This window comes from Rattus norvegicus, chromosome 14 (genome assembly GCF_036323735.1).
Source record: "Rattus norvegicus strain BN/NHsdMcwi chromosome 14, GRCr8, whole genome shotgun sequence".
NCBI lineage: Eukaryota > Metazoa > Chordata > Mammalia > Rodentia > Muridae > Rattus > Rattus norvegicus.
In genome coordinates, this window is record NC_086032.1 from 32,445,122 (window position 1) to 32,472,088 (window position 26,967).

Below are 26,967 nucleotides of genomic sequence, written 5' to 3' on the forward strand. Positions count from 1 at the left end.
ACAATCCTCCTGCCTCAGCCTCCTCAGTGCATATCACTGCCTCACCATGCTCTACCTCTTCCTATATCCTAATGGTGTCTGCTCCACCCCTGCTACCCTGGCTTCATGTTGTTCAACTTTCGAGTAATAGGGCCTTTGTACGTGTGGCTCAGGGCACCAAGCCGTCCTTCCCATGGGGTGACATCCATGTTTCTGGGTCTCTGCTGTCGCCCCCATCTTCCTCCCATTGCTCTCCCATGTGTCTGGTTACATTCTGATTTACCTCGCATTTAACCACCGTGTGCTGACTTCTTGTCTTTTCTCACTAAAACAAATGCTCCCGGGCAAGGCAGGAACTCCTGTGCTCTTGCTCACGCTTCTGGCACCCACGGCAGTGCCTGGTGTTGGCACGTGGGCTCTCAAAGAAGGAATCTGCCCATTTACACCCAAGGCATGGACAGAAGAAATGCTGTCAGTGTATGTCCACTCCAAAGTAACGATACAAATGCATTAAACTTCGCATCTCCTGCTTTTGTCGTTCTTACTGTTTTAATAATTCTGTGTGGCCCCCGTCCCTCATGAGATCATCCTGAGTTCATTATTTTATATAGCAAGTGGGATCAGAGTCCCATTATTTTTATTTAGGTTAATGACAAAACATGACATGAGTAATGGCTAAAGCATGAGGAAACGGGACAATCATGAGGAAGAGAGTGGGAGGCAAACCTTCCTTCCTCTCTGCCTTACATCATTTTACACAGCGTTTCGTGAATGCACCTCCTATTCTCTCTGGTATAATCAGTCCACACGACACAGAGGTTCACTTCCCAAGAGGACTCGTTTTCCAGCTGACATGTAAAACCTGATCTTCGGTGAGAGAAAGCAATGTATGGCACATGCACTGTATGTGGGGAATTGATTAGGCTTGACCAAGATCATAAGAAGATCTCCGCAAAACAAATGAAATGATCTTCAAGCCCTTTCTCCCCTAAGAATTATCCACCGTTATTATTATAAGAGAAACCTCATCTTTCCATGCAACACTGTCCTTGTCAGTCTGAACTTTCTCTTAACAATACTCCGGGTTACAAGGGACATTGGGCATGAAAGCAGGGTTAATTTTAGCTATAGTGTTTTCTTGAATTGGTCTGTGGCAATGTAAGAGCTGGCATAGTTCCTGAGGTATAGAACCCCATCAGCAGGATAAATCTTTTCCTCTGACAAAGGTGGTCTCCAAGTTTTGGGTGTGCTAACAGTGTTATGAGAACCCAGGCCTCCAATGGATAAGACACCCCTACAAGGAGCCCCATGTCAAAATGGCAGCCCCTCCTCCTTTCCACACAGTGCGGAGGAACCACGTTTGCAGGTCCTCACTCACTCAGCAGCTAGGACACACACGTCTGCTTCCACACTCACCCCTGTTTTTCTTGGTTGAAGCACAGTATTTGTAGCAATAGGCTTGGAAAGCACAGGTTCACTATGTGAGCGGTTTGCACAAATGCAGAGTATGCTATGAAAATTCCCAAGGACATGGTATCTTCTGACATATCTAAAAGCATTTTGTTTCATTTTCCCTTTCAAATGCCTCACCCCCCGCCCAGTGAAGAGGTAGCAATCGTGCGCGTGTGTGTGTGTATGCATGTGTTCATGTGTGCCTGTGTGTGTGCATGCGTGTGTGCATGCATGTGTACATGTGTGCGTATGCATGTGTGTGTGTGTGTGTGTGTGTGTGTGTGTGTTGCCTATGTGTGTCTTCCTTGAAGAGATCAAGGTGAGGCAGTATGGGGTGGGGCCTGCAGTCTTAAAAGACCACTGGGGAATGAGACTTTAGGGAGCAGCTAGATAACTACAGACAAGCCGTCACTCTGAGTCCCCAGGAGGCTAAGTTATGTTAGCCAGTCTCAAACACGATATGCATAAGTGTCACCCCAGGATTTTGCTTAACGATAGGTTCTGCGTCAGCAGATCGTAGGCGGGGCCTGAGAGTCTGTTTCTAACCAGCTCCCAGGTGACGAACGTGAGCCTGCAGCCCTGTCTGTGGCCTGCATTTTGAAGAGCAGGGTTGAAGTCTGCGTCAACTAGTAAACGGGTGGTGTGAGGTGTGAGCTATATACTGACCTGACTTTCATATTTCTACATTTATTTAGTCTTTTATAGTGTGTGTGTGTGTGTGTGTGTGTGTGTGTGTGTGTGTGTACAAGTGCCTAGCTAGACGACAACTGACTAACTAGAAGGAGAGAATTAGTTCTTGTACTCATGAGGGTCCAGAGACTGAGCTCAGGGAGTCAGGCTTTGGTGCCAGACGACCTTACTTGCTGACCCCTTGCCAACCCCTTCAATTAAAAAGTATTATTTATTTATTTAATGTGAGTATATGTCGATGTGAACTTTCGCATCTCTTTTTCTTTTTCTTTTTTTCGGAGTTGGGGACCGAACCCAGGGCCTTGCGCTTGCTAGGCAAGCGCTCTACCACTGAGCTAAATCCCCAGCCCGAACTTTCGCGTCTCTAGCAGTCACAATAAATGGGTAAAAATAATAGTCGTAATCATCAATTCTGAGGTAGCCTTCTGTACCGTAATCACAAATATTGTCTCAACACAATATAAGCGCTACTACTCAACACATCTCACGGCCTTTTCTCCACTTTAAACCTTCGATTCTGTATTTTGTGTTCATGGAACAACTCAGTTTGAACTTGCCTCACGTCAAGTGCTTAATGGAGCCAGGCATGGAGGCTTGGGCCTGTAAGCTCCAATGTCACGGAGTGGAGGCAGGGGGATCACGATTTCAAGACAGGAGCATCAGCTTGGGCTTCATATGACCCTGTTTCAAATGAAACAAAAGGAAATAAAGATGTTCAGTGGCCACATGGATGTTACCACAGGACGCAGGGCTGGGTCATGTCTGCCTCCTGCATCGGTTCCCTTTCTCCCGACTCTGCTACCTCCCATTGCAATTAGACTTCTGCCTGCAGGTGGCGCTAACGTTCTGTAGTTTGTTCCCCTAAACTTGGTTTTAGACGGATGAGCAAGCTTACTATCCCCCGTGCACTCCCTTCTTGATGTGTTCACTTCGTAGTTTTCCTCTTCATGGTCTATGGACGGTAAGCCTTATGTTCTCTGTATTCTTGACCAATAGAAGGAAGACTAAGGGTCATTGTTATCTGTTCTTGGGGGCAGGATATAAAGTTGATCTCCGATTATATAATATCCCCGGTCAGGTCTGACAACCAGATGTTTAATGGAATAACAGTGGGGACAGGAGAAGCCCATGAGCTTCTATCTGTCAGGCTCAGGTAACTTGGTAACACGTTTTAGGAAGAACAGGAAAGCGTTTCCTTTTTCATCTTGTCTAATACAAGGTGCATTGCAAGACTCATGCCAAATTTCCTGGAAAGGAACCAATGCATGGATAATTAACCTCAACTTCCACTCGGTCGTTTCATCCCTACGCCAGCCACACTATATCCAAGAGGCTGCATTTTCTGCAAGAATTGCCTTCTCACACTAAAGCACGGTCTTAAGAAGATGTGCCCAGCACCTGTTAGATTTTGATTGTGAGACTGCGCCTGGCTATGCAGTCCAGGCTAAAACTCTCTATGTAGACTAGGCTGACCTCCAGCTCCCATTAAGCCTAGTGTCACGGCCACAGCGGTCCCCCGAGAACTTGCATGTGTCACTGCTCCTGCTCCAGTGTCCATTTCATGGGAGCCTGTTGTTATTCTTCTGTCTGCGTAACCCTCTAGAGAGAACTAACATAGCTTAGGAAATACGTTAGGTGTGCACACGGGGGCTGATGTGACAGAGGACAGCCACAGTAAATGGATGGGGAAGATACTGCCCATCACCTCCACTTTCGCAGAGGAAACAGATGTGTGGAGAGTAGCTGACTTGTCCTGGGCACATTTATTAAGGGGTAGAGCATGAACTTGCCCCCAGTCTGCCTGACCTCGTAGGCAGCTATCCTATTTTCTACATTACACTGAGGAATCTCTCTCTCTCTCTCTCTCTCTCTCTCTCTCTCTCTCTCTCTCGGCAGATAACAAGACGCTTAATATAAAATGTCCTCTAATTTTTAAAGCCTACAGTATTCACAGGGAGACAAAGTTGTCTTTTAAACATAAGCCAAGCTTGTCTAGACCAAAGCCCAAGAGTAAACTGCTTCTGGTCATAATTCTCGTTGCGTTGTGTAATGACTTAGACGAACTGTTTTAGTTATTTTTCTATTGCTTTGAGGAGACACCACGGCCAAGGCAGCTTATAGATGGGAGGTTTATTTCGGGCATAGGGTTCCAGAGCTCCTAAGAGCCTATCACCTTCACAGGAAGCAGCAAGCACCAGACATGGTGGCAGGAACCATCGAGAGCACACACATCTAGAACTGAAAGCAGAACACAAACACACACACACACACACACACACACACACACACACACACACACACGGGGTGGGGGGAGGGAGGGAGAGCAGGGAAAGATTCACAGGTGAAAATGTTCACAGGTAACTAAAATATGTTGCTTTAAAAACTGTTATACATTTTCTGATAGAATGTGCCTTTCTTCCCCCGCCCTCCACTTTTTCTTTCCCAAATAGAATGTGATTGCATCTGAGGACATTCAACTCTTGAGACCAGTTCACTATAAGGGAGTGTTTCTCAAACCATAGGTCGAGACCCCTTCTGGTGCTCAAACAGCCTTCTCACAGGGGTTACCTAAGACCATCTGGAAAACACAGATATTTAACTGCAATTTATAACTGTAGCAAAATTACAGTTGTGAAGTAGCAACATAAATAATTTTATGGTTGGGGTTCACCATAACATGAAGAATTGTATTAAAGGGTCTTGAAAACCACTCCAAGTGACCTTTCCTTATCAAATTCCTTCTTTTGTTGCTTGCTAGAAACAAAGCCACTTAGGCCAGAAAGTCATGGTTCACATCACTTCAATGGAGAAGGAAAATGTATTTCGATAGACTAACAGGCAGAACATGACCTCGGGATAGTCTTTCTGTACTCAGAAGAGCCCAGACAAACACAGAGAACAGTTTCCCTGTGTTGTGTCCTTGGAGAAGGAGGGGTGGGCTGGAAAAGAGAACCGACTTCCTCACAGAGAAGAGCAGACAGGGGCCTGTTTTGGCCTTCACCTTGTGCACGAGGCTAGCACAAACTCACTGGAGTTGAATTATGTGAAGGGCTTAATAGAAAAAGGAACATTCTTATAAACAGAACAGGTGTTTGATTTCCTTTTCATAGAGTAGGCAGGTGACAGATTGTGACTGGTGTGAATTAGGACTTCTCCTTTTCCTTACATCCCCCACATGTCCCATGCCCTGTCTACCTGGACTTCCTTGGCCACAGGAATAAGGTAAGTACCAGAGGTGTTCCCACAGAGTCTTCACAACCACAGGAAACTGATTTGAACTTCTGGCCTGCTCCTCAGTGACACTGGCAAGTCCCTTCGCTTCTTAACCTTTATTTCCTCCTCTGGAAACACAAATACCATCTGTGTTGATAGCCTGGCAGAGCCGCTGTGAGAGTCACATTAGGTAATGGAATTCTCAAGTGCAGCGAACATAAAGTCCAGTGATAACGTTGATGGGCAGTGGACTTCTTGACCGTGGACTTCTGCAGTTTAAAGGCGCTGATGAAATCTCCTTGCCTTTGTTTTGTTAGGGAACAGATGGGCGACCATAAGCAGCCCTCACAGGATGCTGTTCATCGTATTCCAACACACAAGGGCCAGCCAGCACTTTGCTCCAACAGGGCTGGTCAGAGCTGTCTTTCTTGACTCCCTACTGTGCCTGGGTTGCTAAGCTCCATGCTCTTACCTAGGCTTGCCTGAAGACTCCAAAATGAAGACACAAGCTCAGGTTCACAGGGGCTAAGTGGCAGGGCTGGGATTCTGCAGCAAGTCCCTGCTCTCACAGGGTGGAGGGCTGAATGGGGTGGTGTGGTTATACGACGCTTATGACCAAGCTGCCCAAGAAGGCTTAATTCCCCCAACTCTCCTCCACACTAAAAATTCTAACATTGAACATTTTCCTAATATGGTGGGATGGGGTGGATTTCTGTTTTTTATTTTAATTTGCATTGTATTCACATTTTATTTTGTAGCAAACATGACTTCCTTGGGGAAGCCTATAGATCCTCACTAAGCTGTGTGTGTGTGTGTGTGTGTGTGTATGTGTGTGTGTGTGTGTGTGTGTGTGTGTGTGTGTGTGTGTATGAGATCTCTCCCCAATTTGCTTCCTGCTAGAACCAAAGCTAGAGAAATGCTTGGAACAACAGGGCAATCCAGAGCCCCCCAGGGACACCTTACCCCATCTCTATTTTGTTTTGGTTTTAGACAAGCCCTCTCTATGTAGCTTTGGCTGACCTGGAACTTGCTATGCAGACCATAGAGATCTGCCTGCCTCTGCCTCCTAAGTCCTGGAATTAAAAGTGTCTGCCACCATGCTTGTTTTGTTCTTATATCAGGTCTTTTGTAGCTAAGGCTGACCTCAAACTCTCTATGTAGATGAGGATAATCTTGAGTTTCTGATCCTCCTGCTTCTACCTCCCTAGTGCTAGAATTACAGATGTGTGCTGCCATGCACCATGTGCAGTTAATGTGGTGCTGGGGATTGAACCTAGGACCTTCCTGAACATTAGGAACCTAGGACCTCCATGCACATGAAGCAAGCGCTCTGCAGATTGCACCATACCCCCAGCCTCCTCAGATTTTATTTTGAAACATACGACATCATGTTAACATACATTGAGAAGCTTTTTTGCCTTTCAGAAGACAGAGATCTTAACTATGGGGTTTGAAAATGCATACCTGTTTTGTGACTATGAAAGTACTGTGTGGGGGAGGGGACAGTGTTGGGATAGGGCCTAGGGCCCTGCATATAACCACTCAGGAATGCAACCACTGAGCCTTACCTGGGACCCAAATTGTTTTCAAGTCTTTAGGATGTCTATTGGTATACTCTTTTCATAGTCTCCTGGAGAGATAATATTTTTATTTCTTTTAGTATTTTGCTTATGAGTGTGCTCACACCACATGTTAAATATGTATCTCTACTCTTCTTTCTTTCTTTCTTTCTTTCTTTCTTTCTTTCTTTCTTTCTTTCTTTCTTTCTTTCTTTCTTTCTTGAGCTGAGGACCAAACCCAGGGCCTTGCGCTTTCTAGGCAAGCGCTCTATCACTGAGCTAAATTCCCAACCCCGTATCTCTACTCTTACAACATGCAAATCTAGTATGAAGTTATAAAAGCGGGGGTCTTTCCTCTTGTTCCAAAGCCCCCAGAGTAACAACTCTGAGACTCAAATTATATTTACAAGACCTTGGCCATAAGCTTGGCTTTCCCCTGACTAGCTCATATAGTAATCCTCCCATTCTCTATTTTACATCCTGCCAAATGGCTGGTTAACTCTGTTCAGCTCCCATGCATACTTCTGTCCTCCTCCATGTTCCTGGGTGAATTTCCCACACCTGGCTCTGGCCCAGAATTCTTGCTTCCTACAGGAACTCCCACCTTCTAGTCCTGCCTACAGGCCTACAGGCCTACAGGCCAATCAGATTTACTTGACACAGGTGAAGCTTCCAAGCAGACGTAAGAAGATTCCCTCTACATGAAGTAGTTATTTTCTTACGTTTACCAAGAGCTTCATTAGTTGGTGAAGCTATTATTACTGTGTGGGACTTCAGACTTTTGAGATCTATGTGTTAGATTCTGGCCTCCTTATATATCCCTGGGGGTAACCAAGTCACCCAGACTTCCCCAAAGGAATAACTAGCTCATACTCCCTAACTTGACAAGGACCAGCAACCCTAAAAGGAAAGAACATGAATCTTCTCTACATGGAACACAGACCAATTTCAGCCACTAGTGATCATATCTAGTAGTATGGGACAGATTCAGGTAAAAGTGTAAGTGTTGTCAAGCAATTCTCGAACCTATGGTGTTCATTTAGCTCCAGTTATCTGGGAAGACAGAGGTATCTATTGCCTCCTATTCCACAACACAGCCAAAGGGAGAGCCAATGGGCTGTTCATTTGCATACAATATTCTTAGAGAAACCTTTTTTCCCCCTCTTCCATAAACGGAACAGAGTATTGTTTATTGTGGCTAGGATTAAGATACAGGCTGCAAACCTTTTCCACAATTACTTAGGAAGAATGTTGAATTATGATTCTGAATCATTTTGGTTCTATTGTGAAAGTGACCCCTGGGTTGCTACTTATTTCCCTTTTTGGACCCAAAGTTTATTTAATGGACTCTGAACATTAGGTAGGAACAGCAGCGGTTTGAATCCAGGTTGATGGCTTTATTCTGACGAGAAGAAAACGTTCTGAAATTCCATGTTTTGTGAGCTGACCTTGAGATTACTAGCGTTATTATTTGTTTGAACTTTATTGTAATAAGAACATTTGACAGATGGCCGCTTACCATGCTTTTAATGGCCAAAGCATTATTAAGTAGGGGTATAGTGGTGTACAGCTGAAAATGTATCCTCTTTGTCTTAGTTACTGTCTTATTGCTCTGAAGAGACACCGTGACCAAAGCAACTCTTATAAAATAAAGCATTTAGTTGAGAACTTGCTTACATTTTCAGGGGGCTAGTCCACTAGAGGGCTAGTCCATTAGAGGGCTAGTCCATTATCATCTGGCAGGATATGTGATGCTCATGGGTAGGCATGGTACTGGAAAAGTAGCTAAGAGTTTTACATCTTGATCTGTAGACAACAGGCAGAGGGACAGACAGACAGACAGAATCTGACATGGGCTTTTGCAACCTCAAAGTCCTCTCTCAGGGGCACACTTCCTCAAACAAGGCCACACCTCCAAATTCTTTCCAAACAGTTGACCAACTGGGGACTAAGAATGGAAATATGTAACCCAGTTGGAGCCATTCTCATCCAAACCACCACATTGCCTACAGCCCAGTAGCGGTTTCCCGTTTCCTTCTCCTCATATCACTTGATTTTCTGCTTCTGTGAACTTCATTAAGATGTCTCACATTAATAAGGATCATTAAATTACTTCCCTTTTGTGAATGGTTTCTTTCACTTAACACATGTTAACTATTAAAACTTATTTCCCAATGTTGGTTGATGTTGAAAGTCCAACTAGCACACTAGTTTCCTGACCTGAAGTAGTGGTTCCCTCGACTTGAAGTATTTGTTCCTTGGCTTGAGGTGACTAATGGTTCCTTGGCCATTCTGGGTGCAATCCATGCATCAAAACTGGAGGGTGGTGGCACAGGTGACAAGCTGGCTTTGGGGTGACTTGGCGAAGGGTCTTGTTCTGTTTGTCATCTTGACAGTGTTTTCCAGAGAGGACAAAGCGTTCCGGAAGTACAGCCTTCTGAAGATGGTTCCAAGTCCTGGGTTAGGTTTAACCATAAAAAGATAAGGTTAGCAGATGACTGGAGGTCATTTCTAGATGTGACCATAGAAACGTTGCCCTGAGGCTGAAGTGGGTGGAAGTGAGGAGAAAGAGTGAGTGGAAAGGAGGAAAAGCTTTGAAAGAGCAAAGGAAGAGAAAGGAAACTCAATGACTGGCTGGTTGCCCAAGGAAGACTGTCTAGAGCTTGAGGTGCGGGGTGCACTGCATGTAGACTGTACCATGGGGGCGCCAACAACTGCACGTGACCCTGGACAAGAGAGCCTGAACTTGCTCTTTCGCTCACTGTCTGAGACGAGGGAGCGCTTTGGATGCCACTCTGCAGAGGCTGGAGTTTGTTGATGGCCTTTATGCAGGGCTCTGAGTCACTGCACGGTCACTGTATCCATCCATGTACACTCACTGCGTAAGTCACTGTACAGTCCCTGCAGGGCAGTGTTTGCAAGAGGGCTGCCTCACCCTGTGCTGCACGTCCTGTGGGTTGTGACAAGTGCATAATGTCCTAGACCTTCTGTAGAAACATCATACAGAGTAGTTTCAATGCCCTAAAGTTTCCCTGTGCTCCACGGACCTCTGACCATCCCCCAGAGCCTTGGTACCCACAGGTCCTTTTATTTTCATCTTACTTTTCCTCCTTTCCCTAAAGTCACGTGGTTGGGAATCACACTGCATGTTGTCTTTTCAGGTTAACGTCTTTCACTTTGCAATATTCATTTGTGGTGGTTTGTGGCCTTTTCAGGGATCAAGGAGTCAAGAGTTCACCGCTTTTTATCTCTGAATAAAATTCTTCTGTATGAATGTGTCTGTTCATATCATTGACAGGCATCTTGGGATCATGTACATTTTGGACATTATGTAAGAAAAACTTATCTAAACATCTGTGCACAGATTTTTTTCTTTCTGGTGTGCATGTGTGTCAGTGTATGTGTGTGTCTGAATACATAACCTTTGAAGACTTTTGGATAAACACCATAAAGTGTGGTTTCTAGACCAAACATGGTCCTTGGAATTCCCTTCATATTTGTGGAGCATTGCCCATTCATGAGCTGATTTTGGCTTCCCAGGAGCTCCATGGGGTGAGAGACGTATTATTCTTCCCACTTTACAGAAGCAAAGCTGAGGTTCCCAGTAAAACATACAGATTCTCATATTGGAGGAGCATGAAACTCAGCCTCTCTCCAAAGACCGGCCTTTACAGTAAAGCAATTAACTGAAGCCACAGCAATTCCCATGATCTCAGGACAAACCACTCAAACAATAAGGTCAGGCCAGTGCCAGAAAATTAGTGGGGGTGGGGGTAGCAAGGCTCTTTGTAGTCTTCCTGGACCACACCCAGAACCTCATCCTTAGCTTTCTCCCCAGGACTGAAAGCATGCTGACTAGTCAGTCCCATGAACACCGCCAGTGACCGGCCAGATGAACCAACAGCGTCATCCAGTCATTGTTCTTATAAATGACTCACTAAGTTACCCACGATAGAATATGCATTTCATTAGCGTTTTGATCTCTTAAAGTTATTTAGAGTCGGGAATGTTGGGCAACCTGGCCATGCTTTTGGGAAACGGAGGAGAAGGGAAGAGAGGCAAGGGAAGGAGAGGAGAGGGGTGAAGCAAGATCTCTCCTGTTCTCCACACTCCACTTCAGATGTAGTTTAGACTAAGTGTCATGTCCACAGGCAAGGACATTTCTTCTCTCCTTTGATCTCACAGTGCAGAGATGTCCCCACGGAATGGGAATTGAGTATCAGTGGGCAAAATGCCTCAGTTGTGGTTGTGTTTTCTATTGGGTAGTGGCAGCGTGTCCAAAGAATGGGTTAAGGGGGTCTCAGTCCTTTCTTTGATCTCCAAGCCTTTGCAAACACCTGAGCGGAATAAGCATACACTCGTTCATAGGTTTAGGTTCACGACGAATCTCTTCCAATCAAATTTCTACTTCATACCTCATCTCCCTAGAAAGTGTGTGACTGCTTCCCCAATCCTCCCACAAGACTTTCCGAAAACAGAGCAATCTTAAGAGGCGCCTCTAGTGTGAATCTTGACATTATTCCTCAAATATGGAAATAGCTGTGGCCTGGCTGTGACAATGGCTGGCTGGTCCCCAGCCAGCACACTATTTTTACCTCCGCAGTGACTCACGTTTCTTCCTTTTGCCTTTGAGATTCTAAGACTGGCAATGCCCTGGCCTTGGAAAGGCTTTCAGATGTTACAGTAAATGAAAAGTGTGGCTTGCCCCCATGCGGTTCCTGTCTTTCAAAGAAAAGGGTGTCTGGATCCCTGTTTACCTCTTTCTGTAGCTGCAAGGTGGCAGGTGCTTAAGTCTGTGTTGCCCTTGAGAGGAGATAATGCTACTTAGAGCTACCCCTAAGAGGAATGATTCACGTGTGTGTGTGTGTGTGTGTGTGTGTGTGTGTGTGTGTGTGTGTGTGTATGTCTAGGGGGATGAGTTTGCAAAGGATCTTTGAGCTTATTTCATGATGGATCCTAGGGTCTAGAGGAGATTTTGGTGGTTCGCTTGGGATGGTTGTAGCAATGCTGGTAGAGCATTTGTCCTTGACTAACTCCATTGCCTTTAGAAACAAAGGTCACAGGTCTTCAGAAGAACCTTACGACCATTTGGTGACCTACCCTTCTAACCCTGGTTGCCTACTGGTCCGTAGAACTCAGTCCGGGGTTAAGAGCGGCTCATTATTCCATCTCCCCGTCTCTAAGTAAGCTCTGGGTACATTCCTGTGCACAGGGGTGCCATTCTATACACATCTACACATGTCTGACAATTGGACAGATACATGGAAACAGTTCATTGATGAACCCAAGACACGGGATGAGCCATGCATACCTTCTACGTAGCTGAGAACAAAAGCCCAACCAGAAAGTGTGCAGAGCTGCTGGGTCTGGCACTGACTACTCGCTCCTCACGATTACACCACCATCCCCTCAGATGCGGGAGGCTGTGCTCATCATCTGCTTTTCCATTGTCTCAGAGACCACCTCAGCCCCTGTCCTTGGACCCCTGTGGTAAACTCATCTTCTCTTCATCAGAGCTTTAGCAGAAGAAGTTCCTAGGGCTTTCTGATCCATTTGAACAAAGCCATACAAAAATTCACAGTGTAAAACTGAGCTGACTTTGATAAACTGGACCCTTGCTGTTTCTACTTGGCTACCATTGAGACCTACCTACCTGTCCATTGCCTGATCTTGAAGAATGTTGGCTCTCTTCAATGTGCTGTCTGCAGAAAGCAGAGGTCTGCATCTTCCTCTGGCATCTCTTGTTGTGTTCTGTTTTTAGCTTGCTCTGGAAACAGAGTCAAAACCACCACCACCTCTACTCCCCATCAGTATCATCTCTACCATCACTATGAGGATCACTGTCGTTATCATCATCATCATCATCGCTACCACCACTATGAGGATCACTGTCATTATCATCATCATCATCTCTACCAACACTATGAGGATCACTGTCGTTATCATCATCATCATCATCATCATCTCTACCACCGTCACCTTCACATAACCTTCACTGCCGCTGCCGCTACCACCACCACCTCTACCATACTCTAGTTATCAGCGTTATCATCACCACTACCATCATCGCTCTTCATACCACCACCATTACTAGTACCATCTCGCATCACCATGACCACTACCATCACTCCCACACCCATCATTACCATTATCTAATCACTACCGTCATCACCCCCCATGACCTCACCACCACAGTCATCACCAGCACACCATCGCCATAGTCCTCCTCCTCACCACCATTGCCTTTACTACCATTCCTCCTCTCACCTTCACCTCCATCCCCACCACCACTTGTCCACCTTCGCCATCCCACCACACCCACTATCCCCATCACCGTTCCCCACCCCTGCCACCACCTTTACCAATAGCACGGGTGCTCAGCGTAACTTAGTAGCCCGGTTGGCATGAGGTGTGTTCCACCTATGTCCACTCACTTATTCCTACCATGCAGGATGCCATTTTCCATTTCAGATGGCGAATAACTCTGATTTGCTTAAGGGGATTTAACTGTGAAGTGACCTGTGCAGTCTGATTCAGGGCCATCCACTTGGGTTTATTTAAGAGCCATTTCCTTCAGGGTATGACACGTGCAGCCTCCACCCGCTGGCTACCAAGCCCATTTTGTTTTTAAACGCTGTGTTAGCCTTTATGTGGACTGTATAGGTGTTCTTTCACACAGCCTTCACGCCTCTAGTCTGCCTTTTGGTCCTGGGGCCAGTCAGCTGTTGACCTTGATCTGGGTGCTCCCGGGGACTGGGCATCTTTCCCGGGCATCAGAGAATCCTCTCAGAGCAGGGATGATGTGATAGTGTAAACAATAGGGTTTAGTCAAGGGGAAGCGTGCGGGAGAGTCAGCAGGGAGAAGTGTGGGAGGAGAGCCGAGACCTCTGCTATGATGCGGAGTGATACATTCTGAATGTGGTGTGTCCCTTTCTACCACAGCTCATTACTTGGTATTTTCAAAAGTAGGAAATCATGCATCCTCATGTGTGCCCACACACATGCAAAGGCTTGCACACCACACACACACACACACAGACACACAGACACAGACACACACACACACACACACACACACACACACACACACACGGCAGAACTCATGTACTTTTATGTTTTCAAGAGGCGGCAATGCATGAATGGAAGTTTGGTGAACTGCTCAGAATACAGAGCGGCCGCTTCAGCCCCATGGCTTCACTCTCCTTCTTCACCACGGCTGCGTTCTTTTCCCATACAAGTGGACAATGAGTAAAAATAGGCACACTCTGTCTGGGCTGGTTTTGTGTTTTTATGGCTGCCGCAGGAAAAGCCTGGTGAGAATGAGTGTGGAAGGATCATTGGCTGCACAGTTACTGCTTCTGCGTTCCCAGTGTGTAATGGTTGGGGACAGATGTGTGGGAGCTGAGGAGACAACGCAGTGGGTACTGAACCAATAATCAAAATGGTTTGTCCAAAAGGCAGGCTAATGCCCTAAAAATAGTCACTGTTCATTTGTTTAGCGTGTGTATGTGGGGCAAGCGTGCCATGCCCACCTATGGAGGTCAGATGCAACCTTTGAGAGTCAGTTCTAACCTTCTGCTAAGTGAATCCTTGGGATCGAACTCAGGTTGTCAGCCTAGGAGGCAAACACCTTTTTCCTGATGAGTCATCTCCCAGCATCTCCCAAAGCAATCCAGATTATCAAGGAGAATCAGCAAGGGCAACCCTGAGACAGTCCCCTTCTGACTGTTTTCCTGTTGCCATCGCTACTGACATCGTGGGAAACCACTGTACAGGCACAGCAGGAGAAAGTTACACTAGAAAGTTTCAGGCATAGAATCTAACTCCATCCCACTGTTGAACACTGCACCATGTACCTGTGTGGTCCCCACTCTTCCGTTCGGTCCTCCACCAGATTTCTGTTCTTTCTTTTTTATTTTTCATCATGAGAATCCATTATTTGTTTTTGAAATGGCCACCAATAAATCAACTCTACTTTAATTCTAATTTAAGCTTCCAAAATAAAATAAAGGATGGCATTTATTTTGTGTTGAGATGGGGGAAAAACCCCATGTATCTATAAATATCCTTTACACCACTCGTCCCTGTGTGCATTTGTGGACAGTGTCTATTTTCCTTAAATTTTCAAAAAGGTTTCATACTCATTTTAACTCAACAAAAGTTTGTTCTATGTCTATTTTTGCCTTGTTTCTGACTTGGATACCTAAACTTTAAGATGTGGCGTGTGCCCTCAGAAGGGCCAGCACATTTTTGGGTGAGAAATGAAATAATGCTAACGTCCCTAAGACAGTCTCTTGAGGCAGATGTAGGGTCCCAGCACACACAGCAGCCTGCCCGCCCACTCACAGCGACAGTCTCCATGGTGCCTGCTTCGGTGCTCCTGTGCTGTTCCCATGGCACTGTGGACAACGACCGATCCCATCTTCTGGGATCCGGCTGGCATAGCTCTGTCCTGACATAGGTGAGTCATTTCGTGCCTTAGCATGTTTATGAGGACGGGAAAGTATCCGTTGCTAATTCTATTTCCCTCTCCTATGGGGGCCAGAAAGCCAAGGTTTCTTGGGATTTTCCTCTCTTATAGAGATCATTAAATTTGCAAATTATATGTCTAACATGATAGAAATTGTAAAATGGTAGGCAAAAGCAACAAGAGCCACACTGAGATTGGGAGTGTCTTGACGCCAGGGTGCTGCTCTTCAGATCCCAGAGCTCAGTACAGAGCCTGATTCATGTAGGCACTTGAGAACTGTTTTGATGACTGTGAATGGATGACACATGGTTTGGGTATGCATCTCTGTGAACTTGGCCAGGGACAATTTGAGTGGCAGACACCATGCTATCCGCAAAATTATCCCTTCCTGGCTGTCCTTGGAATACACTCGTGTGACTTGGCTCTCTTTTCCTCGGGATGAGTTCATCTCCTGTGAGGCTTCTCAGACCCTCATGCGAGCAGAATCTTGGCAGACCCTCCAGTTACCTCCGGACTTGCCAGGGTCCCATCTGGTTTGTGAAGAGTACCTGGACTCTAGACACAAACAGTTGAATGTCCAAGTGTGAGAAGAACTAAGGGGAGAAGGTAGTTGTACAAAGAAGGCCAAGGGACCCTCTGAGCAGGGTATGAGAGTGACAAAAGAAAGTGAAGGAGCATGGAGGAGGACAGGCACCCCAGGAGGGAGCACTCAGAAAGCCTTCTGTGAAAATAATGTGGGGGGTGACAGACGAAGACTTGAGACTACACCAGAGAGCCATGGACTTTACTCTAGAGGCTACGCGAAGCAGCTGCCTGCGTGTGGGGATGTAGTGTCACCAAAGGACAGAACAAGGCAGGAGGTGTTTGAAAAACTGTTTAAATGTCACCAATAATCCAAGGGACAGGAGTTGATGATGATGGTGCCGTCTTCTGCGATGGGCAGTGCTTGCCCTTTGCGTATTATTTTTGCACCCAAACTCAGTGCCAAGCCCAGGATTAGTGGTCAGCAACTAGATCCAGCGAGCACCACGATTAGATAGAGAAGTGCTGGGTGCTGCGAGGGAAGCAGGAGAAGGAGATGAGACCAGCTTTAGGTGTCATGTATCCACAGTGGAGCTGCTCCTATGGGGGTACAAGGGATGGCAGAAATAGGTCCAGTGGAGCCCTGATCTATGTCAGGCATGCTTCTAGATGCGTCTCTGTAGTCACTCATTTCATGACAACGGATGCTCTTGTTGATGAAAAGATAAAGGTATTGGTGCAGAGAGAGGTGGGGTGACAGTGTCACATTCAGGATTTGGTCACGGTCTCTTGGCTGACTTGGGAACTATTGTATTTGGAACACAGGCCAAGTACGAACGTGAAGGTAGGTCATGTGATGCCTTCCTGAGGGGTTGTTGCTAATTCTAATTGTGTGGATAGTCAGGTTTCACACACGTGCACACTCACGCACACTCACACCTCTCCCAAGTGCTCCTCACTGTACGATGGTCATCATTGCCCATAAACTCACACTAACTTGAACATGATTAAGGGAAAATTTATCTATGATGCTACCTGCATCAAAAATTAGCTAGAGGCAATACAGACTACCCTCTGGAGTACCAGCTTATCCCCATGATCATGGACTGTGCTCTGGGCTCCCACCCAGCACCATGAGAGAGAATTGCGCTGCATTCTGCCAGCCTGGGAGAAGATCATTGTTCAATGTGTGGTTTGTACTGAACCAATATTGATTTTGCGCCATCTTAAGTATCATAACCATGCTGAATTAAAGACAACCTAAAAATATTCACAGGAGGTCGATCCATCTACCCATCTACCCATCTACCCATCTTCCCATCTTCCCATCTACCCATCTACCCATCTACCTATCTACCCATCTACCCATCTACCCATCTGCCCATCTGCCCATCTACCCATCTACCCATCTACCCATCCATCCATCCATCCATCCATCCATCCACCCACCCACCCACCTCCTCACCCACCCTTGCATCTATCTATCTATCTATCTATCTATCTATCTATCTATCTATCTATCTATCTATCTATCCATCCATCTGCCAACCCATCTCTCAAGAGAGAATGCGATACAGTTATGTAGGGAGTTGGTTCATATCATTGTAGAAACTGGCAAGCTTCAGATCTTGAGGGTGGGCTGAAGGCTGGAGAACTAGTCAGAATTTGCTCTTCAGACAGAATTCCCTCTTCTTCCAGGGAAGCCAGTCTTCTCCTGTTACTATCTTCAGTTGATTGATGCATCCCACCTATAGCATGAAGAGTAAGCTACTTGATTTGATTTACTGACTTAAATGAAATCTACCCATAAATCATTTTCGTGGAGCCATCTATAATCATGTCAAGTAAATATTTGGGTACAGTAGCCTAGCCAGATCAATACATCACATTAATTAACCATCACCCCAAGGCTCAGAAGAGATGGCTTGTGGCAACGAGTGGGCATGTGCTACAGGCCAACCTTGCTGAAGGGTAGTTCTTAGCTTACTACTTGGTAGATCTGGAGTTTGAAGCTTGTTGGCACTGAGAATAACACATTCGTAATAGTCCGGTTTGGACTTGTTTTGTGGGAGAATCTTTCTGTTGAATATTTAGTATTTCTAGGAAAATGAAGTAAATACATTAGAGTGCCCGTGTTCATCAAGTAGTTCCCGATTTGTCACAGGAATACAGGGACAGCACCCCTACCTGTGTGGGATACATTCCTGCCCCACTACGAGCATGCACATTTTCTGCCTAACCCTGGCTTCTCCAGCCAGAGTGAACAGTCATGTCACAGGCAGCCAGGCAAGCCCCAAATTGAAGTCCTGACTCAGCTCCATTTCAGCACTGGGTTACTTCTGAGTTAACACACTCCTAGTCCCTCATGGTTTCTGCATAAGGATTTTTTTTGGTGAATATTTATCAGTCTGGGTACATTGGCTTTCTCCTAGTGTCTATTTACTTGGGGTTAGCCCTTGTAAATTCTCAGAAACTACCACAAGTATTAACATTTACTCTTTGGGCTCCAAGAAAACACGATCTATGCTGGTTGGAAAACAACACTTGGGGTTTGGTTAGCCAGGAAATAGAAACACTGAAATCCAATCTTAATTTAAGGCCTTCTTGTGACTGTAATCGTATCCGTATATGAGAATATTGAAGAAATAAAAGTATATTTAGTCTTTGTGTAGAACTTTATAAACATTAATTCATTCTTTTTGGTCTTATGATACTATGCTAAATACAATTGTATTTTGAGTGGAGTCAGTAAAACCCTACAAAGGGTAAGTTGGCTAAAATTACTCAGTGGTCAAATCAGGAATTAAAGCTTTGCCTTCAGACTCCCCGACCTGCCCAGGACACTGGAATGTGTTGGAGGTCTTATTGACAACCAGGGAGGTCTGGTGAGAAAGAAAATTGACCTTGTAGTCACGAGTTCAAATCTTACTTTACCACATGCCAGTTGCCTGAACTTGGCAAGTTTTTTGATGTCTCTGAATCATATTTACCTTCTTGATATATATACATGTATATGTATATGTATATGTATATGTATATGTATATGTATATGTATATGTATATGTATATGTATATGTATATGTATATGTATATGTATATGTATATATCCAGGACAGATTCATTTTGAGCAATGAATGTTTATTATCAGGATTTGGTACAGGGTGTAGGCATACCTGAAATGTGTCTTTTCTTCTTGCCTATAATTAGTAATCACAGGTATGGTTGTGGAGTGTGTGTGTGTGTGTGTATGTGTGTGTGTGTGTGTGTGTGACCGTCCATCTGTCCATCTGTCTGACTGTCTGTGTGCACTTGTACCAGGCACATGGAGGTCAGAGGAAAATTTTCAGAATTTATTTCTAACCTTCCAGCCTATGGAGGCAGGGTCCCTTGTTTCTTGTCAGTGAGTACATACAGACTCCTGGTTGGCAGACACGGGAGCTTCCTGGAGATTCTCCTGTATCCAGCTACCATCTTGCGTACAAGTGCTGGGATTGCAGATATACTCCACAGATCTCACTCTCTACATGAGTTCCATGAATCCAGCTCAGCTTGGCTTGTGCAGCCAATGCTTTTTACCAGATGGGCACCTTCTATGTGTAAATAACACATAGTGAGTGCCCGGACTTTCCAACCATGTAGGGTGTACCCCATAAGCAGGCTCTCACTGAAAAATAAACAAAAGTATGAAACAGTTGGTAAAGACACATATGTAGAAAAAGTTAGAATACTTGTACATAGTAACTGTGGTGCATAAATCAGTTTCCAGTCTATTAAAAGAGAATGAAATCCTTTTCATGGGCTATCTAATGGCATTCTAGTCAATGATAGCCACGATGATTGCATGATTGAATTGCCTAGGGATGTTCTAGTCATCTAAGCTTGAGTGGGTGTACTCTGGGATGTTTTCACAGCTCAGCACATTGAAACTGCCGAACGACACATTTCTCAGAACTTGTATGTGTTGTTGAGTATTACTAATTTGTTAATAAGTATAGAAGATAAAAAGATATAAAGTGTGATATCCCTAACAACATTTGCGGAATGTTGATAGTAATGTGTCAAGCTTGTATTTGAAATTGAGATTAGGTTCTATGAACTTGGTATAGATGGTTTTTGTTTTGTGTAATCCTCATGATACCCACAAACTAGAAATCTCTAGCAGGTGCATGTACGTCAAAGAAAACAGCATCCAAACATACCACCATAAAAAATCTATCAAATCACAATGCAGGGTAGGAAGATCAGGGATTGAAACTGGGGATGCAAAGGGAGAAAACAGTGATGGCAATAGGACATCTTTGTCCATCAGTGATTGTTTTAAATGTTACTAAGTTATCTAATAGAAAACATAGAGTGGGGGAGGGATGGGTTTTTTTAAAAAATAGCAATGGAACAAGATTCTACAGTATCCTGCCTGTGAGAGATGTTCTTTTACCCCAGGACACACCTAGGGTGAAATGAAGACTTGGGAAAAGAATATTTGTGCAAGTGGTAACCAAAAGAGAGTGAATGGCCGTGATTATATCAAAGGAAATACACTATAAGTAAAGTCTGGTGTAAGGAACAACTAAAGTTATTATATAATGATAAAGGGTAAGTTCTTTAAGAGAATCTGTCAGTTGTAAATATATAAGTATCAAGTGACTTAAGGATGGGAGAGTTAGCCGATTTTGGCTCTCGGTTCCAGAGAGCTCAGTCCATTGGTGAGGAGGCACTGTAGACAGCAGCAGGCGTGATGGCAGGAAATGGAACCTGGGAGCTTCCTTCTTCACATGTGAGCACGAAGCAGAGTGAACTGGATGTGAGGTGAGACTGTAAACGCTCAAAGCCTGGCCCCATACAGACAAGGGCATACCTGTTAAACACACCCAAACAGTGCCGCCATATTGATCAAATGTTCAAATGTCTATGGGGGACAGTGCAACCACTACAGAGCTCAAACTGGAAACATAAATCAGTACAGAAAGTATCACACACATGAAAGGGAGAGCTAGAGAGCAACTCGAGAGAAATAGGACTTCGGTATCCCACTCTAAACGGTAGATAAATCACCCAGGCAGAAAGTCAATAAACCCCGTGTCCAATGAAGCTGATCCGAGCCTAAAGAGCATCTCAGCTAACAGCAGCAGAGCACGCATTCTCCCTGGGCGCACAGACAATGCTTGAGAACGTAATGAGAAGAATTTATGAAGTTTATAACGGTATGGAAAATAAATTACACCCTCACGAAGAACCAGTGTGCTGGGAAGAAATCTGAAGAGAGTAAAGAGTAAGCTGGAATGAATATAACGGAAGGGCGGGTGCAGCGAGGTCAGACCTCAGAGTTGAAGAGTGGCGAGTGCCGTGAGCTCTGTATAGTCTCAGGTAACCCACTAACTGGACCTCAGATCCTGACAAGCCAGACAGTGAGGAGAAGGGAGCAAATGACAACGACTAAAAGAGAAATAAATAAAAAAGAAGTAAAAATCTTTGTAGGTTTTATGATATTTCATATTGAAAAACCCTGACATTAGAGCCAGGGAGTGTTAGACATAAATGAACTCAGCAAAGTTTCAGATACAAAAATCATTGTACCAATTCAGTTACGTTTCCGACACAAACATTAAACATGTCAGGTGGAAACTAAGCAAACACTTCTATCTACAACAGCATGATGGTGGGGGGAGAGGGAAGAGAATGAGGGAGGGAGGGAGGGGAGGAGGGAGAGGAGGGGTCAGAGGAAGAGGGAGGGAGAGATTTATAAAAAGAAATGCAGTGAAGAAGGCTGTACAAGAGAAGATGGTGATAAAATTGAAGAAGCCACCAGTAATGGGAAAAATAACCCATGCCCACAGATTGTAACAATCAATACTTTCAATAAAATTAAAATTTAATTTTATATTTGATTTTATTTTGTCTGTTTTGCTTGCATGCATATATGCACTGTCTGAGTGCCTGGTGCCAGCAGAGGTCAGAAGAGGGCATCTGAATGCTTGAATTACAGGCAGTTGTGAGGCCTTGCGTGGATGCTGAGAAATGTGCTTCTGTTCTCTAGAAGCAGTAAATGACCTGAATTAATATGGTTAAAATGTCCATATTACCTAAAGTCACCTACAAGATCCAATATGATTTATATTAAAAATTGGTAGCTTTTTCACAGATTTATAAAAGAAATCTCAAGTTCTTAGGAAAACACAAAAGTCTCCAAACAGCCAAAAACAGCAGCGACAAAGGACAGAGCTGGTGGCACCACTGTTCCTAATTTTAAAACATGTCAGAGCTGTAGTGAGCAGGACATTATGGAGGTCCCGATAACTCAAAAGAAAAGAGAGCCCAGAATAAGCCAAGCATTGACAAGCAAGCCACACCAAGGCTTCTTGTTGGAGAAAGGACACTCTCTCAAAAAAGAAGTACTGGGAAAACTGAATATCCACAGTCAATATAGGAATTGGTCAATAGGAAAACACAGATTGTATTGATGTAAGAACTGTCTGTCTGCCTGTCTGCCTGTCTGCCTGTCTGCCTGTCTTCCTGTCTGCCTGTCTGTCTCTGTGTGTTTCTCTCCCTCTGTTTCATTCTCTGTTTCTTTCTCTCTTTCTCTGACAGTCTGTCTGTCTGTCTGTCTGTATGTATGACTGTCTGTCTGTGTCTGTGTTTTAATGACCCCCAAGCACAGGTAACCAAAGCAAAAGAAATGAATGGAGTTAGTCAAACTTAAAAAAAGCAACAACAACAACAAAGTGAAAAGAAAACTTACAGATTCAGAGAAACTATTTACCCATTCAAACCATAAAAGAAACTCAAGGAACTCAATAGCAAAGCAAAACAAAACCAACCAACCAAACAAACAAACAAAAAAACCCACAACAAACAACAACTGCTAAGCCACAAAGTTAACCAGGTAAAACTTGGACAAAAAGGCTTGATTAAAAATTTCTCTAAAGAAGATATACTAATATCCAACAGGTGATGTGAAAAGGCACGCGTCGCTGTTTATCAGAGAAATAGGAATGAAAGCAAAATGGGGAACCATCCTAGACCCGTTGGAACAGCTGTGGAGAAAAGATGAAGGGCTGAGGAGAAAGCTTGTAAGCTTTCTGTGGGAATGAAGATCGTCAAGACCATTATTGAAAAAAAAGTATCCACAAACTTCAAAATCGAATGAGTATGAAATGCAGAAATCTCACCTCTGTGCATATATCTGAAGGAGGGGAGAGAGAATCGGGAACTCGAAGGAATGTCTGTGTTCTGTATTTATTCATAGTACTGAAGATATTGAAACAGCTGGAGCACGTGCCGATAATAGAGATGGCTCAGTGGAAAGATGTTTCTCCTGCAAACCTGGGTTCAATTCCCAACACCCATACATTGCCTCACAACCATTTGTAAATCCAGTTCCTGGCATCTGAACCCTCTTCTGAACTCCAAGGGTACCAGACATGAACATAGTGTACATTCATGCATACAGGCAAAACACTGTACACATAAAATAATAAAGAATATACTGTGCATATACATATGAGCACGGTGACTGTTTTCAGATAGTTAATGAAAGAGGATTCATAGCCTATGACAGTGTAACTAGAAACAATAGCAAGTAGAGAGAGACACTTAGTTCCCCTGACCTACTGCGTGTCAGTTGTCATGCTAAGAATACATGTATATGAATATATGATATTTCTACTGCCACCTGTCATGCATGTTCCATGCCAGCATCAAACCGTTGAGGTGGGCTGAGTCACCTTTATCATACTTTGCACCCTGCCTTTGATCACAGGCATGGAAGCATTGATGAGTCTGGGAATTTTCCACAAAGCCCTGTCAACCACATACGAGAGGAACACCTTGTAACGTTTACTGTCCTGTCTTGGTTTCAGTTAGCAGGTTTTGCGTCAGAGAGCAAAGCTGAGGAATAATGAAAGCAACTAGATAGATTTGAGGGAAGAATTGGAAGCCTTAAGCCTTATTTTTGCCATTTGAAGACTTGGTAGGGGGCATTAGGAACCCAGAGAAGGACCTAGCATGCTAATCGCTAATCATTTTTATGTGTCAAGCACATAGTCTAGTCTACTTAAGTCAATTTGGTCCCCCAAATTACACAGGAATCTGCATATCTGCATATATGACGCTGAGGGAGCCCTGTCCCCCTCCCCCGTTGGTTTTGATTGGTAATAAAGTTGCCGGTGCCAATGGCTGGGCAGGGAGACAGAGGCGGGACTTCAGGATTCTGGGGAAAGGGACTGAGGGAGGAAGAAGAAGATAGAGCCACCATGCTGGGAAAGGAGTAAACTCCAGGCCTGAGAGACAAAGCCATCATGTAAGAGTTGGAGATCGTGGCCTAGGAGGGATATAGGTCTGGGTCTGGGACAGTAAAGATGGACTATAGGTTTTAATAAGTGATGAGTTGGGATTATCAGAAAGTACGTCAGCCTCGTGGAGGTTTGGGAGTGGCTCACCAATGGAGACGTTTATGGCATATTAAAATATAAGGCTGTGTGTGCGTTTCATTCAGGAACCCAGAACATTGGGGTGGGTAGTGAGGACGGTGTGGCAGCCACCGAGTGGATTAGAGAAGAGATTGGTTGGTAACTGTAACAGAGCATCGCCTCACACTGCACCTTGTTGAATCTACGTTGTACTTCTCCACATTACTACGAAGTAAATGCCCGGTGTTTTCAAAACATTCAAAGCAAGCAAGTTCAAAGAAAATAAATAATTTCCCAGGATCACAGAGTTAGGCAAAGGCAGGATTCGAAGCCAGATCTATCCAGTTCTGAAGTCAGATGTCTCAGATTGCAGCATAATGGTGGGAGAGAAGAGAGACCAATCTTTTAGGTTAGGTTACTTAAGTTTGAAATTGTTGGGCAGCTTGAGCCAGAGCTCTTCATCTACTTTAACACCCTGAAGTGTCCAGGCAGTCTCCCAAGGTAATTCCACAGGTTTAAGCAACCATTTGTGTGGAAAGGGCCCTGGAGATTCAGCTGGCCACGAATTTAGTGAGCTGTCAGGTGACTGCTGTGATACGAGGGGGAGGCATCCTTAGTTGATACCCACAGAGTGTAGGCAACCATAGAGGGCAAAGGCCCCATGGTTCTTTTTTGGGGTTGTCTGGAGGCCCTAGTTTATTATTTGTTGGATGTAAGACTTTCAAGGGAAATGTTTGCTCAGAGAATGAACAGGCACTTGAGTGGGTTAGAATATTTGCTCTATGGGGCATGTTGTGGACTGGAGTTATCAACCCAGAGGAAGGGAACACGGTCAGAGACACGGTGGCTGTTTTTAGATAGTGAAAGAGGATTCATAGCCTTCGACAGTGGAACTAGAAAAAATAGCAAGCAGAGAGAGGCTTTGTTCCCCCGACCTACTGCGTGTCAGTTGTCACGCTAAGAATATATACGTGACTTTGGTATCAGGCAGATAAGAGGAACGAGATGAAGTGGGATTCACTTAAAATAAGGAACAGCTTGGCTTTATTAGATTGCATTAATTATGTGCAGTTAGGCTAAGAGGCTGTGACAATTTCATTCTTGTATAATGAATTTTGATTTTGTGTACCCCTCCTTACTCACTATACCCCTCCCACCCTCACTGATCCCCTTCCTCTCCCCAACTAGCCCCACCAAAACTTTCTTTCTTTCTTTAAAACTTTCTTTCTTTCCTTCCTTCCTTCTTTCTTTCTTTTTCTTTCTTTCTTCCTTCCTTCCTTTCTCTCTCTTTCTTTCTTCCTTCCGTCCTTTCTTTTTCTTTCTTTCTTTCTTCCTTCCTTTCTTTTTCTTTCTCTCTCTCTTTCTTTCTTTCTTTCTTTCTTCCTTCCTTCCTTTCTCTCTCTCTCTTTTTCTTTCTTTCTTTCTTTCTTTCTTTCTTTCTTCCTTCCTTCCTTTCTCTCTCTCTCTCTCTCTTTCTTTCTTTCTTTCTTTCTTTCTTTCTTTCTTTCTTTCTTTCTTTCTTTCACGACTCAATGGGTTGCATTAAGGTTGCTTACAGGAGCATGGGTGTTCTTACTAGTGTCTACACCAAATGAAGACTATACCTCTCTTACCCCTAGTATCCATTAGCTGCATATAAATCCTAAGGAGGAGGTGGGTTCCCATGAACTCCTCCATCTTCCACGACAGGATGTCGGTCAGCTGATCTTGTGCAGGTCATCACAGATGCGTGTGTTCTGGAGTGCAATGGCTATCCCATCCCCAGTGGTTGGTCTTCCACATGAATCCCCCAGTTCTTACATTCTTTCTCCCCTGTCTTCTGCCTTTGGAGACGGGGACAGGTGTCCAGTTTGGGGATCATCATTTAGCTGTCACCCATTCTTATCACGCTGACCAGTTATGAGCCTCTCCAGTTACTGCTGATCACCGCAGAACCAAACTTCTTTGACCAAAGCTGGAAAAAGTTATTTATGGCTATCAACAGCTTTTTTTAGAGTACAATTTGATTACCATATCCATTTATCTAAATAACATTAGCGCTGTAGCATCCCTAGCCACTGGATTTAGACCAGGTTAATAGTACCAGATGAAGATTCCTTCCCGTGAAACATGCTTCAGTTCTAATCTGAGATTGATTGGTTACCCCTGTAACAGACTTACCGCTGCTGCACATGAGCACGCCTCATCTGGCCTGGCAGTTGTGTTACACTGTTGATTGTGTTTCTCTCACAACAGCTTCAGAACACTGCCTGACAAGGTGAGGATTAGTCAGCAGGATGAAGTGTCCAGCCCAGTTACAATATGATATTACTATACCCTGCAACCAGAGTGTGGAGAAACGAGACATTTAAATGTTTTAATTTATTACTGTGTCTATGTGTGTGGGAGGGGTGGGTATGCTTGCCGCACGGTGACTGTGAAGGCTGAAGGATAACTTGCTGGAGTTAGTTCTCTCCTTCCCCCTCTACGTGGGTTCTGAGGATTGAACATAGGCCAACAGGCTTGTACTGTGAGCATCTTTATCAACCGAGACATCCCGTAGGTCCAAGATTGTACGGTTTTACAGCAGGGACTGAATTAATGAAGAACAAAGATGGTGTACAAGAGATTTGGCATAACATGAAAGATCCAAATGGAAGGCGGCGACTGACTCGGTTCATCCACCATTGTGAATCCG